Genomic DNA, 13,666 nt, shown 5'->3' with positions numbered 1-13,666 from the left:
TAAAATTAATGAAATAAAGTGCAAAAAATTAACTTTACTCAATAAAACTATATTTTTATCAAAATCTTTGAAAATACTCTTGGTTCTACTTTAGCTAACCAATTATCTCTTTTTAAAATCTCTAAACTCAAAACAAATTTTAAATATAAAACTAGTCACATTACCCGTCTCTCAACCACATAGTTAATCCTCAGTCAAATGTCAATTCGTAATCACTTTAATACATTCACAAACAAACAGTACAAGCAAGAGATTCAATTCAATGTACAAGCAAGTCACAACAAGACAAATGGTACAGTCACAAAGAAATAAAGACAAGCAAGCGCAATAAAATGCAAATGTGCAAACAACATGATGCTTGTCTATCCCTAACGCAGGCCATAAGCTCATGTGTCGGTTGCCTACCCGCTCCCGACATTACCCGGGCACAAGTCCCAGATATGGCTTTCCAGATGCATACAGTGTGCTTATAAGTCGTACGGCGAGGCTGCATATAGTGTTACTTTAAGTCGTATGGCTAGGCCGCATATAGTGTGACTTTCCAAATCAATAAGCGTACATCTGGAAAACAGTTCTCAGTGTGTGGGCGTCCCCACTTTACATTTGGCACTAAGACCCAAACAATGTCACATCTGCTCTCTTGTGGATGACAATCCCTTTAAGTTAATATATTCTTTAAATCCTTGTTCTCTGCTCTCCTCTGGCAGAGATTCCTTTTCTTAAAAAACTGAGCTCAAAACAACACTTAAAACAAAATTTCTCCTTACAAAATTGAATTTAAAACATTATGTTTTTCTTAATAAATCGAGTTTAAAAATAGAATACACCTTTTCTCAACTAAATAAATCTCAAGTAATTTAATTTTCCAGAACCAAATCTTTTGAAATAACTTTTCAAATAAAACTTCAGATTTTATAAAATTTCGGCAGCACTTCCCCTAAAATTCGGGTTTAGCTACCCTTTTCGGGTCCCTGATAGACCACTATTTTATGGTTTATCTTGTGCTCAATTGAGTGGATTTTATCAACTCTTTACCCACTTATTCATACTATTTGCATGGTTTTACATTTGCCTTCCTAATTATGTGCTTTGATTGAAAACATGCTTCTTTGGCCTTAAGTTCCCTATGTTTAATCCTCTCTTACTTCCATTAGATGCATTGATATGTGTGTTAAGTGATTTCAGAGATTATAGGGCATAAATGACTTAGAGGATGGAAAGGAAGCATGCAAAAGTGGAAGGAATACAAGAAGTTGGAGAAATTGCTAAGCTGTCCAGCCTGACCTTTTTGCACTCAAATGGCTATAACTTTAGCTACAGAGGTCTAAATGATGCGGTTCCAGTTGCGTTGGAAAGCTAACGTCCGGGGCTTCGATTTGATATATAATATGCCATAGTTGCTCTGACGATAGGCGATGCGAGCGTGTGACCCATGCGGCCGCGTCGCAGTGACAAAAATCAGCGTGTTTGAATTCGCAACCAGCGAATTCTGGGCTGTTTCTGACCCAGTTTGCGGCCCAGAAAACACAGATTAGAGGCTATAAAGTGGGGGAACGCATCCATTCATCAACAAGCTTTTCATATTCACAATTTTAGGATTTAGATGTAGTTTTTAGAGAGAGAGGTTCTCTCCTCTCTCTTAGGATTATGATTAGGATTTCTCTTAGTTTTAGGAATGACTCTCGATCCCAGGTTCAATGTTCTTTTTATTTATTTTCTCAATTTAATTTATGAACATCTATGCCAGATTTAATTTCTTTTGTTAATGCAATTTGAGATATTTTCAGATTTAAGATTGCTTTGCTTTATTTATATTGATGCTTTCAATTTAATTTAGATATTTTTTTTCTCCCTTTTGGCTTTGGTCAAGTGATTGGTAATACTTGAGTTATCAAACTCAGCAAGTGATTGAAATTGGCAGATTCTGCTTGAGCTAGGATTGCTCTAAGGCTAGTCTCTCCACAGGAGTTGACTAGGACTTGAGAATCAAGCCAATCAATCCACTCAACCTTCCTTTGCTTAGTAAAGACTGACCAAGTGGGATTAAAACCCAATTCTCTTCACACATGATAAGGATAACTAGGATAGGACCTCCAATTTCTCATACCTTGCCAAGAGTTTATTTTACAGTTATTTATTTATTTTATTCTTCTTATGCAACATACTGCTCCCTTACTTTCTAAAACCCCTACCTTAATTTCTAAAACCCCTAATTTACAAACTCATAACCAATAATAAGAACATACCTCCCTGCAATTCCTTGAGAAGACGACCCGAGGTTTAAATACTTGGTTATCAATTTTAAAATGGTTTTGTTACTTGTGACAACCAAAACGTTTGTACGAAGGGATTTCTGTCGGTTTAGAGACTATATCTACAACGCGACTGTTTTTATGAAATTCTTTACTGGCAAAAATCTCAACGTCAAAATGGCGCCGTTGCCGGGGAATTGCAAATGTGTGCCTTATTATTGGTTATTGTAAATATTTGCTTTTTGCTTATTTATTTGTTTTTATTTTTACTTTTATTTTTGCTTTTTCAAAAATCATATCATTTTCAAAATCTTATCTTATCTTATTTCAAAAATCAAATTTTCAAAATTCAAATTTAGAAATTTTCAAATTTCAAATTTCATGTTTCAAAATTCAAATTTCAAAAATTTAAAATTCAAATTCAAAATTTAAATAACCTTTTAATTTAAATTTATTTTTATTTTCGTTTTTAATTTTTATTTGCTACTATGAACTCTCACCCCTTTGGCTATGAGTCTGGTTACAATTATGTTGCAGGAAGAAGAAATTACAATGAGAACAGGCATCAAGGTTGGAACAATCAAAGATGGGAGGAGCCACAAGGATTTGATCAACCCTCATGGCAACAACCACCTCCAATGGACTATCAACAACCACCACCATATGCTTGTAAACCCTCTCCTCAACACAGCTTTGAACCACCATACTCACAAGCCACCTACAACCATTCACCCCCATATGACCCTAACCCACATCCACCATACCAACCACCCTATGAACCAAATGAACCATACATAGATCCACCCCAACCTCCATTGGATAACAATACACTCATCTCTAACATCATTGGTCTCACCTCTACACTCCAAAATCTTATATCCCACATGAACCAACCCTCTACCTCCAATATTCAACCCTCAAGCTCTAGTGCACTTCCTTTTTAACCACATAATGATCCTTTCATCCCATCACCATCCTCCATGGAAGAGCACCTACATCCATCAATCCAAGAGCAAAATGATCCCAATTATGCTATTGATATGGAACAGGAAAGAAGGAATCATCTTTGCGAATCCATACTTCATAAAGAGCTAGAGGAGTCCCTACGGGTAAGGGTAGGAGAGACCCTTGAAGATGAAAGAATAGTTGAAAGGAGTTGTCATGGAAAGAAAATCATCAAGGATGAGTACGATTTTATATTAAAACTACTGGACAAAGCAGTAATTATTAAAGAGAAAAAAGTGGTTGCAGACTTAGGAGATGCTGAACCTCCATGGGAAAGTCAAGACATAGAACCTCCTTCCAAGACGGTTGCATTTGATGTTGAGGAGGGTGTACAACCTCCAAGGCATATCATGGTTAAGGACTTGGAAGAGGTTGATCAAGAGATGGAGATTCAAGAAGAAGAAGCACAACCTCCCATATCCTTGGTAAGTAATGAAGAAGAGATTGAATTAGAAGAAAGCTACCAAGAGAAAGAGGTTGAAATTAAAGAAGTCTGCAAAGAGGTGAAAGTTGTCTAAGAGCACAAGGGAGTGAAGCTTGAAATCACCTTGCCAAAGTTATTGGAGACCCCTCCCCCTAAGTTGCCATCATCCTTCACAACATTCAAGTGGGTAAAATTCATATCCCTTAGCTTTCTAATTCCACTTGAATATAGGCTACTGGAGACGGATGGTCAACTTAGAGCTCTTTGTGGCATTAAGAGTAAGAGGAAGATGGCCAGTGGTAAGAACTATCCTGCAAGGTTCATTATGGTTGGAAGCTTTAAGTTTAAACGCAAAGGTTGGTATAAAGCTCAACTGAATGGGTCTAGGAAGCTGTTTGGATGTCTCAGTGAGAATTCCGACTGTTCACCACCCAAGTGGAAAAATGATGATCAACAAGAAAATGGGTGCAAAGGCAAGGTCTGGGACCCCGGAATTCATTCCAACAATCAACACTCTTGGGGCCTTGTAACTTGCTTTAACTTACTTGAAGGCTTTTTGCGCCTAGTTTGGGATCCCGGAGGATATTGGAATCACAAACATTGGTGGAGATTCCTAGATGAGTACAAGCATAAGCCACCATAACAGGGAGCTCACCAAATGTCCAACTTAAGGACTCTAACTAAAAGTGCTAGGTGGGAGACAATCCACCATGGTATGATCGTTCCTTTTTCAATTTTATTTCGTTTTGTTTTTATTTTATTTTATTTTATTTTATTTTCATTGAGCCTGGAATTATTTCTTGCATCTACATTAGCATTGCATTCTGCACTTTTCATGCATAAAAAAAAAGCATGCACGTGACGCGGCAGCGTCGCTGACGCGTCCGCGTCACCAGTGCAATGGGAAGAAAAGAGAACGAACAGAAAGTTACGCAGGAGCAGGGCTGGAGGCGTGCCAATGGCACAAATCGTCCCACGCGACCGCGTCGCTGACGCGTCCGCATCGAGTGGGAATACTGGCCTCCCATGCGACCGCGTCACTAACGCAGCCGCGTGACCAGGATTTCAACGTAAAAAGGGTGCACAGCCGAAAGTTGTGCTAGAGTGGTGCTGAACTGGTGCTGGGCACGCAGTCCCTCTCACGCGAACGCGTGCCCCACACGTCCGCGTCGTATCCCAATAATTGGCCACTCACGCGATCGCATGACCCACGCGATCGCGTCACCCAAAATTTGGCACTCATATGATTTTAAACAGAGAGTTGTGCGAGTGCGAGGCTGCCCTCGCGCCAATGGCATAAAACGGGTCACGTGACCGCGTGACCGACGCGACCGCGTCAATCAAGTTTAAGCGCAAGTCCCGCGACCGCGTGCCCCACGCGACCGCGTCGCTTGCGCCGCACAGCTTATCCTAATTTGCCAAATATCTTATCTTTTCTTCCCCAATCCTAATTTTTCCTCCCTCCTTTCTTACTTACTTCTTCTTCCCTTCTTTCCCTTCTCATTCTTCTTATCTTTTATTTTATTTTATTTTATTTATTTGCATACTTTCATTCATTGCATATTTTTATTTTTCTAAATTTACTATTTTACCATTGGTGTTCAAATGTTCTTATTCAACTGTTACATCTTTTCTGGTATTTTCTTGGTGCTTAATGACTTGTTTAATTCTGATTGATTAATATTATTTAAATTAATGCCAATCTTTTATATCTGTATTACTTTTGCATTGACATGAATTTATATTATCTCTCCTTCCCCTCTCGTTTCCCTATTGTTGTACATTTTGTACCACTGGCATGCCATGGCTTCTATTGTTTTCTCATTTGCATGTTGTAGCTACCATGTAATTGAGATCCTTATTATTTGGCATTAACCCACCCATACTGTATTTATTTTCCTATCTTTATTTCTGGGTTACTCTTCTTCCCTTTTTTTTCAGGATGGCCACCCGGAAGAGAACCGGAAGACGTTTACATGGGGAGACAGGCAAGTCAATCTGCACAATCTATAGAGAAAAGTATCAGTTGAAGCCACCCGTCCACTTGCACATCTTAGCATGCACCGAGGACGGTGCAATCTTTAAGTGTGGGGAGGTCGATACCGATCTCCATGGGTTAGTATTTTCTTCTCAAACACCAATATTTTATTTTCATTGTTAGTTGTTGCATTTGCATGTTTGATTGCATGATTATTTGATTTTGTTCATATTTTACCACTTGGTTGAAGTAATATTTTCTTTTTCAAGAAACCTTTTAAGAGCATTTCACTAATTTGAAAAAAAATTTAATTTTACACTTGTTTGAAGAGATATTATACTGGAACACAGTTTAGAGCTCGAACACACAAAACCTGTGAGATTTTGAGCCTATTTGAATTGGTTGCATTTTTCAACCAATATTTTATTTTTGATGTGTGTTTTTCTCTTTAAAATTGTGATCTTTGTCTTGCTTAATTCTATATTTCCATGGTTTGATGTATGCATACACTTACATGATTGAGGCCTTTGTTTCACTAAGCTTACATACCCATATGGCCTTAACCCTTCATTATCCCTTGCAAACCAATGTTGAGCTTATTATACCCCTTTGTTCTTTACTTTAGCACATCATTAACTCTAAGCGAAAGACAATAATGCCCTTAATTTGAATCCTTGGTTAGCTTAGACTAGTGAGAGTGCTCATGAATTACGTGTGGAGAAATTAGGATTGAAAACATTTGGTTTGAGAATTGAGTATGTTAGAATTTTATGAAAATGTGAAAGAAATGTTTAGGACATGTCCATGCATTCAATAATTTAATCATATGCATTAAAAACAAATAAAAGAAAAAAAATATACTATAAAAAAAAGAAGAAGAAGAAGAAGAAAAAAAAGAGAAAAAGAAGAGAAAAAGAGCAAATAATAAAAATGGGACAAAATGCCCCAAAGTAAGTGGTGAAAGCAATGCATATGTACTGTACTTGAAATTAGAATGCATGAATATGTGGCAAAACATGGTTAATGGATAGTTAAGTTTTTATTATGATTACGTGGATTGTCTAAAGTTAGGTGGAAAGTTTAAGTTAATTAAGGATTCAGATTTTAGTCCACTTGGCCAAATATACAACCCTTAAAAGACCTCTTGATATGTGTATCTGTGCATTAAATTTATGTTGATTGTTAGATGAAGAGCAAGCCTTAGAAAGCAAGGTTAGTAGAGAATTGAGAGGATCGAACCTTAAACACTTGAGTGATTAAGAGTGTATACACTACCAGTGAGGGTTCGATGCTCGATTCCTTATTCCCGGCTTTCATGAGCTATTTTCTTCTACAAGTCTATTTGTACTTCATTTTTTATAATTTGAATTAGTGAAATCCAGTTCATATTTCTTCTTGAAAGATTTGTTTACTTTTAACCAAGTAGGTAGAAACATTTTGCATATAGTTGCATTCATAGGTTGCATTTCATGCATTCTACCATTCCTCTTCACTTCTTTATAGCTTCTCTTGAGCTTAGCATGAGGACATGCTATTGTTTAAGTATGGGGAGGTTGATAAACCACTATTTTATGGTTTATCTTGTGCTCAATTGAGTGGATTTTATCAACTCTTTATCCACTTATTCATACTAGTTGCATGGTTTTACATTTGCCTTCCTAATTTTGTGCTTTGATTGAAAACATGCTTCTTTGGCCTTAAGTTCCCTATGTTTAATCCTCTCTTACTTCCATTAGATGCCTTGATATGTGTGTTAAGTGATTTCAGAGATTACAGGACAGGAATGGCTTAGAGGATGGAAAGGAAGCATGCAAAAGTGGAAGGAATACAAGAAGTTGGAGAAATTGCTAAGCTGTCAAGCCTGACCTCTTCGCACTCAAACAGCTATAACTTTAGCTACAGAGGTCTAAACAATGCGGTTCCAGTTGCGTTGGAAAGCTAACGTCCGGGGCTTCGATTTGATATATAATATGCCATAGTTGCTCTGACGATAGATGATGCAAATGCGTGACCCATGCGGCCGCGTCGCAGTGACGAAAATCAGCGTGTTTGAATTTGCAACCAGCGAATTCTGGGCTGTTTCTGACCCGGTTTGCGGCCCAGAAAACACAGATTAGAGGCTATAAAGTGGGAAAATGCATCCATTCATCAACAAGCTTTTCATATTCACAATTTTACAATTTAGATGTAGTTTTTAGAGAGAGAGGTTCTCTCCTCTCTCTTAGGATTATGATTAAGATTTCTCTTAGTTTTAGGAGTGACTCTCGATCCCAGGTTCAATGTTCTTTTTATTTATTTTCTCAATTTAATTTATGAACATCTATGCCAGATTTAATTTCTTTTATTAATGCAATTCGAGGTATTTTCAGATTTAAGATTGCTTTGCTTTATTTATATTGATGCTTTCAATTTAATTTAGATATTTTTTCTCCCTTTTGGCTTTGGTCAAGTGATTGGTAATACTTGAGTTATCAAACTCAGCAAGTGATTGAAATTGGCAGATTCTGCTTGAGCTAGGATTGCTCTAAGGCTAGTCTCTCCACAGGAGTTGACTAGGACTTGAGAATCAAGCCAATCAGTCCACTCAACCTTCCTTTGCTTAGTAAAGGCTGACCAAGTGGGATTAAAACCCAATTCTCTTCACACCTGATAAGGATAACTAGGATAGGACCTCCAATTTCTCATACCTTGCCAAGAGTTTATTTTACAGTTATTTATTTATTTTATTCTTCTTATGCAACATACTGCTCCCTTACTTTCTAAAACCCCTACCTTAATTTCTAAAACCCCTAATTTACAAACTCATAACCAATAATAAGAACATACCTCCCTGCAATTCCTTGAGAAGACAACCCGAGGTTTAAATACTCGGTTATCAATTTTAAAAGGGGTTTGTTACTTGTGACAACCAAAACATTTGTACGAAGGGATTTCTGTTGGTTTAGAGACTATATCTACAACGCGACTGTTTTTATGAAATTCTTTACTGGCAAAAATCTCAACGTCAGTCCTAACTGAACCATTTTCAAATCTCAGTTTAATACCAACGAATCGAACCAATTCCAATGTCAAAATCTTTACTGACCCTCAGAATCATTTTTGATAAATCAATAAAACTCATTCCCAATATCTCAAATCGATTCAAATGCAGATTTATTTTCAATATCAAATTAATCCCAAACCAAGAAAATTTATTTTACATAGTATTTAATCAAATCAACTTTCTAACTCAATAATTAGAATTTTCAGCACTCTTCATCAATCAAGAAATCAAATACATATTCATCAAATTCAGTCACAAACACAACTCAAACTCATCATTCAGTCATACTAAACAATCATAAATTATTGACAAATACCCACTAGACTTCCATGTCATTCACAGTTTAAAATAGTTAATTTTAAAATAAAATTTCCTACCTCTATACGAAATCAAAATCAATAAAAATTTTGGGGAAGCTTTTTGACCGAGTTGCTGAAGAGAATAACTTCAGTAATTGCCTATTTCTCCTAGAACTCCAATTAGCCGAACTCAATGGGAATGAGAGTCACGTCACCGTCAACTTCCACCGAACAAAAATAACGCCAACGTATAGAGAAGGAGAATACAAACACTTTTACCGAATTAAATTTTTTATTAGAGTTACGGATCTCAAGAAATCGGACTCAAAAAAGTTGAGGTTCGAAGGTTTTTCGTTCTTCTCACTCACGGCATACTCTCTCCTTTTTTTTAGTTCAATTGGTGATTAATGAAAGAAAAAGGAAGATGAGTATGGATTGATAATATTAACTGAAGTTTTATGGTTATCAAAGCGTCATTAGGTGTCATTTGTATTATATACATATACATGCATATATAACCACGTTTCAGTTTCAATTTCATATATATATATATATATATGCTTTGGTTTTCTTTCTTTTTAGTTCCTTTAAGGCTTCGGCCAAAAGGAAAATAAATAAATAAATAATATAATATAATATAGTAATTGTTTATGCATCGGTTCGAGCTATAAAGGATCGGATTGGCTGACCTCTTTAAAGGTTGGCCCATGACCGACTTCTTGGAAGGTTGGCCCATGATCGACCTCTTGAAAGATTGGCCCATTATCGACCTCTTCTCAAAGAGTTCGGCCAAATCCCCAGAGAAGCCCAAAGAAAGCCCAAACGAAGGAACACAGTCCAAATCTAAAGGCAGCTAAAGCCTAGAAAGATAAAGGCAGTTCCCCTTAAAGATAAGATGACTTCACTCAAAGATAAGTGATAAACCACTATTTTATGATTTATCTTGTTCTCAATTGAGTGTTTTTATCAATTCTTCACCCATTTATTCATAAAAATTTCATGGTTTTACAATTCCCTCCTTATTCTATGACATATGTGAAAACATGTTTCCTATGCTGATGAGCGGATAATTTATACGCTTTTTGGCATTGTTTTTAGTATGTTTTTAGTAGGATCTAGTTACTTTTAGGGATGTTTTTATTAGTTTTTGTGTTAAATTCACATTTCTGGACTTTACTATGAGTTTGTGTGTTTTTCTGTGATTTCAGGTATTTTCTGGCTGAAATTGAGGGACTTGAGCAAAAATCAGATTCAGAGGTTGAAGAAGGACTGCTGATGCTGTTGGATTCTGACCTCCCTACACTCAAAGTGGATTTTCTGGAGCTACAGAACTCCAAATTGCGCACTCTTAACGGCTTTGGAAAGTAGACATTCAGGGATTTCTCGCAATATATAATAGTCCATACTTTGCCCGAGTTTAGACGACGCAAAAGGGCGTTGAATGCCAGTTCTACGCTACAGTCTGGAGTTAAACGCCAAAAACACATCACGAACCAGAGTTGAACGCCAAAAACACGTTACAACTTGGCGTTCAACTCCAAAAGAAGCCTCTGCACGTGTAAACTTCAAGCTCAGCCCAAGCACACACCAAGTGGGCCCCGGAAGTGGATTTATGCATCAATTACTTACTTCTGTAAACCCTAGTAGCTAGTTTAGTATAAATAGGACTTTTTACTATTGTATTTACATCTTTGGATTATATTTTGATCTTCGGATCATTTTGATGTCTTGGTTACTCCGGTTCCCCTCTAGGGCCGAGAACAATGAACTCCATTATCACTTATGTATTTTCAACGGTAGAGTTTCTGCACTCCATAGATTAAGGTGTGGAGCTTTGCTGTTCCTCATGATTTAATGAAAAGTACTACTGTTTTCTATTCAATTCAACTTATTCCGCTTCTAAGATATCCATTCGCACCCAAGAACATGATGAATGTGATAATTATGTGACGCTCATCATCATTCTCACTTATGAACGCGTGCCTGACAAACACTTCCGTTCTACATGCAAACAAGCTAGAATGAGTATCTCTTAGATATCTAATACAGAGGACCGAGTCCGAGATATTAGAATCTTCGTGGTATAAGTTAGAACCCATGGATGGCCATTCTTGAGATCCGGAAAGTCTAAACCTTGTCTGTGGTATTCCGAGTAGGATCTGGGAAAGGATGGCTGTGACGAACTTCAAACTCGCGAGTGCTGGGCGTAGTGACAGACGCAAAAGGAGGCTGAATCCTATTCCAGTATGATCGAGAACCTCCAGATGATTAGCCATGCCGTGACAGATCATTTGGACCTTTTTCACAGAGAGGATGGGATGTAGCCATTGACAACGGTGATGCCTTACAGAAAGCTTGCCATGGAAAGGAGTAGGACTGGTTGGATGAAGACAGCAGGAAAGCAGAGGTTCAGAGGAACGAAAGCATCTCTATACGCTTATCTGAAATTCTCACCAATGAATTACATAAGTATTTCTATCTTTATTTTCTGTTTATTTATTATTATTATTATTCGAAAACTCCATAACCATTTGATATCCGCCTGACTGAGATGTACAAGATGACCATAGCTTGCTTCATACCAATAATCTCCGTGGGATCGACCCTTACTCACGTAAGGTTTTATTACTTGGACGACCCAGTGCACTTGCTGGTTAGTTGTATCGAAGTTTTTGGAGCCATTACCAGGGATCACAATTTCGTACACCAAGTTTTTGGCGCCGTTGCCGGGGATAGTTCGAGTTTGGACAACTGACGGTCCATCTTGTTGCTCAGATTAGGTAATTTTCTTTTTGTTTTATTTTCAAAAATTTTTCAAAAATCTTTCAAAAATTTCTCATCTGTTTTCGAAAATTATTCTAAATTTTTAAGAATGAATTCTAGTGTTTCATGAAGCATGTTGAAGCCTGGCTGGCTGTAAAGCCATGTCTAATTCTTTTGGACTGTGGCTTCCAACCATCAGTATAGAGGCAAGTTAATTGGAATATCAGCTGTTGCATGCCTGATTTATATCCTAAAGCTGGCTGGCTATTAAGCCATGCCCAACCCTTGGATTGGAGCTTTAGGCCAACATTGAAAGATTCCTGGGAATCTTATTAAAAATTTTGAATTTCTTATTTTCGTTTTCCTATATGTTTTTCGAAAAAAAAATTAAAAGAAAATACAAAAAAAATCATAAAATCATAAAAACCAAAAATATTTTGTATTTCTTGTTTGAGTCTAGAGTCAATTTTTAAGTTTGGTGTCAATTGCATTTTTTTTTCTAAAAATTTATGCATTTTTCGAGAATTCATGCATTCATAGTGTTCTTCATGATCTTAAAGTTGTTCTTGGCCAGTCTTCTTGTTTGATCTTCATATTTTCTTGTTTTGTGTCTTTTCTTGTTTTTCATATGCATTTTCAATTTGTTAGTGTCTGAAGTTTGCAAATTTCTAAGTTTGGTATCTTGCATGTTTTCTTTGCATCAAAAATTTTTCAAAAATATGTTCTTGATGTTCATCATGATCTTCAAAGTGTTCTTGGTGTTCATCTTGACATTCTATAGTGTTCTTGCATGCATTCATTGTTTTGATCTAAAAATTTTCATGCATTGTGTCTTTTTCATGTTTTTCTCTTTCTTCATTAAAAATTCAAAAATAAAAAAAATATCTTTCCCTTTTTCACTCATAAATTTTCGAAAATTTGAGTTGACTTTTTGAAAACTTTTTAAAATTTAGTTGTTTCTTATGAGTCAAATCAAATTTTCAATTTAAAAATCTTATCTTTTCAAAATCTTTTTCAAAAATCAAATCTTTTTCATTTTTTCTTATTCATTTTCGAAAATTTTTAAAAAAAATTTTCAAAAATCTTTTTCTTAATTTTATCTTATAATATTCGAAAATATTATCAACAATTAATGTTTTGATTCAAAAATTTCAAGTTTGTTACTTGCTTGTTAAGAAAGATTCAAACTTTAAGTTCTAGAATCATATCTTGTGATTACTTGTGAGTCAAGTCATTAATTTTGATTTTAAAATTCAAATCTTTTTCAAAACTAATTTTAATCATATCTTTCTATCATATCTTTACAAATCATATCTTTTTCAAAAAAAAAAATTGATTTTAAAATATCTTTTCTAACTTCTTATCTTCTTATCTTTTCAAAATTGATTTTCAAATCTTTTTCAACTAACTAATTGACTTTTTGTTTGTTTCTTATCTTTTTCAAAACCACCTAACTACTCTTTCCTCTCTAATTTTCGAAAATACCTCCCTCTTTTTCAAAAATTCTTTTTAATTAATTAATTGTTTCAATTTTTAATTTTAATTTTAATTTTATCTTAATTTTCGAAAATCATTAACTCTTTTTCAAAATTTATTTTTCGAAATTCCCTCTCTCCTATCTCCTTCTATTTATTTATTCATCAACTAACACTTCTCTTCACCCAAAACTCGAACCCCTTCCTCTCCTCTGAGTTCGAATTCTTCTCTTCTACATTCTTATTCTTCTTTTCTTCTACTCACACAAGGGAACCTCTATACTGTGGTAAAGAGGATCCCTGGTATCTTTAGTCCTCTTCTTTTTCATATGAGTAGGAGCAAGGACAAGAATATTCTTGTTGAAGCAGACCCTGAACCTGAAAGGACTCTGAAGAGGAAACTGAGAGAAGCTAAAATACAACAATC

This window comes from Arachis ipaensis, chromosome B4, assembly GCF_059453495.1.
Source record: "Arachis ipaensis isolate K30076 ecotype BB chromosome B4, ASM5945349v1, whole genome shotgun sequence".
In the NCBI taxonomy this organism is placed as follows: Eukaryota; Viridiplantae; Streptophyta; class Magnoliopsida; order Fabales; family Fabaceae; genus Arachis; species Arachis ipaensis.
The sequence above is the reverse complement of the archived record's forward strand: the minus strand, read 5'-3'. Positions refer to the sequence as shown.